The following is a 5,000-nucleotide window of genomic DNA, read 5'->3' on the forward strand; positions in this document are numbered from 1 at the left end:
TTTTTATTACTAAGCATCGTTAGACGGAAAAAAAAAGGAAAGAAATATATGGAACGTTCAGTGAAAAATAGTCGGGAGAAATGAAACGCAATTTTTTATTCAACATTTTTATCGATTCGAGTATTTTTATTAATTAATGATAAATATTTTGCGAAAGAAATAATTGAATATAAGTCGAATAATATTTTTGGACGGTATACATAAATAATTCGGTGTCGATATTGAAACTAGGGTTTGTTACGTCTGGGTTTGCATCTGGGTTGATCGTTTTAATATTGATCACATTATATCGCGTGTTGATGTATATATATATATATATATATATATATATATATATATGTTATAATTATTTTATTATATTTTTTATTTATTTCAAATGTTTAGATAATGTTTAGAATACAATTGATTCAACGAACAGCGACATTTTTCATTTCCACCGACATGTAGCGTTTCAACGTATACTTATACAGGATGGCGCATAAATCGCTTGACAAAAATATATGCAATTAAAATAATTAAAACACGATCTGTCTTAAGTCAAACATTAAAATGATTAAGAATCTCTCTCTTTTTTCTCGTCGTTTTCTCATTCATTTTTTTGTCACTAACAATTTCTACGAACAGTAAAGTTAAAGTAAAAAAGATTAGAACACTTCAATGACTGTCATTTATCAATGAACATCAGTTCAATTTTAAACGAACGATCGGTATTTACGATAAAATGTTTATTATATCGATTATTTATTTATTTGTACAAAATACTTAACAATCAATACTTAACAATCGCAAACCGATAAGAAATTTTATTTCGATCCGAAAATAATAAACTAGTGATGTAAAATTATTAAAGGTCAAATTACGACAGGTCGATCTCTTCTAATCTTCTAGCTTACTTCTTTTTTACTTACTGATATCTAATATCTAAAAAAAGAAAAAAAAGAAAAAGAAAAAAAGAAAGAAAGAAAGAAAGAAGCTTGGGAACTAATCGATTAATCATAATATTGATCGTGATTTAATTTCAATTTTTCGGACGCGACATTAAAAAAATTGTTAGCCGAAAGTCGCCAGCACATAAATGATTCAATAAGCATAAAAGAGAGACCTCTCCTTTGTCAGTTTTACGAGGAATCGTAGCTTAAATAGGAATGTTTTAGAAATCCCTCATAAAGAGCGTGAACGTGGGTCTATGTGTGTATGCATATAAGTGGGTGTATATGTGAATGAATGTGGGTGTGTACGTGGGTGGGTATGTAGGTATGTTCTTTGTGTAGGTGTACGTAAAAGAGAGAAAGAGAGAAAGAGAGAGAAAACTTGAGAAATTCTTCATGGAAATATCAAACTTTTTGATATTTCCTCCTCTTCCAACCTCTTTTTTATTTCTTTTTTCTTTTTCTTTTTCCTCTTCTTCTACTTCTACTTCTACTTCTTCTTCTTCTTCTTTTTCTTTGTTCTTCTTCGTCTTCATTGAATGACATAGTTAAATCCAATCGTCTAATTATTTAAAATCATTTCGCTCTATCTAGAAACTTTCGACGGTAAGACGGAACAAAAAGCTTTTATCATAATTGATTTGTCATTAAAAATGACGAATTTGAAAGTTAACGATCTAAGGAAAGTTATTTCATTGGAGGTTTATAGTTGTTGTAATAGAGTTAGTTAGAAAATCCTTGATCGGTGAGATTTAAATGCGATTTACGTCATTTCTATACGATTCCTCAACAAGAATAATTACGTTTATTATTTGCTAAATATTAATCTTATGTATAACGTGAAAGAAACTTTGGATATGGTATTATATCATTCGTTTAATCGGGGGTTAAACTTCTTGTCGTAGTTTGTGTGCGTTGAAAAGGTTAGGGGAGAGGAGAATGGAAGAATCGGATGGTTATCGTAATGGATAAGTACTTAAGACAAGTATCCTCGAGTGAGTGTTGCCCGTATAAACACTTTTAGATTAGAAAGATTAGAATTAACGCGGCTTTCTAACATTACAAGTTATTTAACGATCAATCAGTTTTTATTTTATCCGAAGAAAAATTCCAATTTCTTTTTCTTTCTTTTTCTTTTTTTTTTTTTTCGTTCTCTTTTCCTTTCTCCTTTTTTTCTTTTCTTTTCTTTTTCTTTCATTAATCAAATAGCAGACGAGTTGGATCGGATTCTTTTTTTTTATTTATATATATTTTGTTTAATTAATCATAGTCGTACATTATATATTTAATATATTTAATTAAATTATCTAACAGGTATATATATATATATATATATATACATACATATATAAATATTCGCATATATATTTCAGCCACTTTTTCTTTATACATTACCATCCTTTTCATTTCAAGTCTCTTTAATTTTTCCTACTTTCACAAATGTTCTTTTTTCCTTTTCTCTCTTATTTATTCATTTATTCATTCATTTATTCATTCATTCATTCATTCATTCATTCATTCATTCATTCATTTATTTATTTATTTATCAACATCAAACAACGACGGAGTTAGCCGTCCCTGATATAATAATAAGCTGATTCGTATCAACATCACGTTCGACATAAGCCGACGAGGACCTTGACTGACATCATTCGGTTATAAACAATTGTTATATACCGGCCGTGGCCGATTCAGCGCATCGTGCGCAGTATCGCACGGATCTGCCATGGGCATCTGAATATCCGATTGAAACTCGTCAACGTTAGATATTGATCGAAGGGAGCCCGAGGTAAATGGGAACTGTCTACACGGTAGCCCTATGCGAGTTCCAACATCGTTGACCTCTCTCTCTCTCTCTCTCTCTCTCTCTCTCTCTCTCTCTCTATCTCTCTCTATCTCTCTCTCTCTCTCACACTCGTTCTCTCACTCACTGACTCACACACTAGCTCTTTATCTATCTCTTTCTCTCTCTTTCTGTCTCTCTATCTCTCTCCGTCTCTCTTTCGGTGTATAGGAATTTACAAGATTGCTTCGCTTTTCGAAGAGGAAAAAGATTTTATCTTTTCGATCGCTCGACGTTTTGACCGAACGATACTTTTTTTTTCTTCTTCTTCTTCTTCTTTTTTTTTTTTTTATTATTCTTGTTAGTTTCATTATTATCGACGTTCCTTGAAAAATTTCTTTCCTTTTCTTTTGTCTATAATTTTTCATTTTTTACCTGCTCAGGCTAGTTTAATGATTAGAACGATGATCTCTCTTCTCTTTTTCTCTTTCTGTAGTTTTCTATCTCGTTCTCTGTCTCTTTCACTGACTCATTCGCTTGCTCTCCCTCCCTCTCTCTCTCTCTCTCTCTCTCTCTCTCTCTCTCTCTCTCTCTCTCTTTCTTTCTTTCTGTGTATAGGAATCTGTGCACAAGATTACTTCGTTTTTCGAAGAAGAAATAAAATGTTATTTTTCCGATCACTCGACATTTTGATCGAACGATACTCTTTATTCTTTAGCTTCATTATTATGGATCTTTGTTCGTGGAAAAATACATTTTTCTTTTCCTTTTCCTTTTTCTTTCTTTTTTCTTTTTTTTTTTTTTTTTTTTTATATCTACAATTTGTTTTTTCTTTTCAGCCCGAGCTAACTTAACGATTAAAACGATTATTCTTTCTATGTATAGGAATTTGCAAAATTGCTTCGTTTTTCGGAATAGAAAAAAAAAGTTTGTTTTTTTTTTTTTTTCTTTTTTCGTTCGCTCGACATTTTGATCGAACGAAAGTTTAGAAAAATTTGTTTCGTCCGTTCTTTTTTCTACAATATTTTTTTTTCGATCCAAGCTAATTTCATAATTAGAATGATGACCTCTCTCTTTCTCTCTCTCTCTCTTTGTCTCTCTTTCTCTTTAATTCCTTCTATATTTATTTCTCTGTTCTGCCTCTCTATCTATTTCTACGTCGACATACGTTCCTTGAATATTTGTTTGTCTCTTAAATAATCCTAAAGAACCATAAATCTCTTTCAAATCCGGTTAGCCTTGACTATCTACGACTTTTTGTATTTTATGAAGACAAAATATGAACTAAGTACAGAGTCCTACGAATTCTCTCTCTTTCTCTCTCTCTCTCTCTCTCTCTCTCTCTCTCTCTCTCTCTCTCTGTATTTGTATTTTTCGAAAAATATGCGTATATATTATACAATATATATAGATATACCTGAGTATATTGGAATAATATTTTCCAAGCTATACAACCGTCCGACATTTTTGTCCTACCTGTTCTCTCATCTTTATCTTCTCTCTCTCTCTCTCTCTTCTCTCTCTGTCCCTCCTTCTCTCTCTCTCTCTCTCTCTCTCTCTCTCTTGTCTCATCTCGTCTCTCCTCGAATACCAAGATAACTCTTCCTACTGCATTCGTATTTACAGTTAGATCCTCTACCTTTCTCACTCGCACATCGTCGATTCGTACTACACTTACTTTTCCAAGTAGGATTAACGTAATCGATTGTCTACACTTGTAAACCTTTTCCTTCGAGTTTATTGAAAAATTCCTAATCTGATATCATATATAACGTGATAGTTCTAATATTATTTATATTGTTTTACGTTACATTATATTCCAATATATATCATATTTTAGATTATATTATATTTATGTATAGTGTAATTACGTTATATAGGTATATATATATATATATATATATATATATATATATCGTTACGACGTATAACAATATCATTTCTAATTTCATCATAATTTCTATCTATATAAACAAATTCTGATTTACTTTTACTATTGTAACTTGTTTTTACATCGATTACGAATTCTACTTCAAAAGTATCAAATACAAAAAGAAAAAGAAAAACAACGTCGAAACATTAATCGGACCGATGTAAATATATATGTACGTAGATATACGAATATCGCCATTTTGCGAGTCCTTCGTCGGAACGATAAAAAGTAAGATTGAAAAATCGAAAAATACTTTAAGCTTATCGCGACAAAACACGAAAATCTACTTTTCCACGTTTCTATATTACCAGTCATCGCCTAGAACTCACTAACGTTCCAAATCTACGACTATTTC

At 31.0% G+C, this 5,000-nt stretch overlaps 1 long non-coding RNA gene across 5 annotated transcripts in view; it reads left to right on the forward strand.

Moving 5' to 3' along the window:
• LOC122631206 overlaps positions 1-5,000 on the forward strand; it is a 110,854-nt gene that overhangs the window by 78,226 nt on the left and 27,628 nt on the right. The gene's annotated exons all lie outside the window — the stretch shown is intronic.

Source organism: Vespula pensylvanica, chromosome 8 (genome assembly GCF_014466175.1).
Source record: "Vespula pensylvanica isolate Volc-1 chromosome 8, ASM1446617v1, whole genome shotgun sequence".
Taxonomy (NCBI): Eukaryota; Metazoa; Arthropoda; class Insecta; order Hymenoptera; family Vespidae; genus Vespula; species Vespula pensylvanica.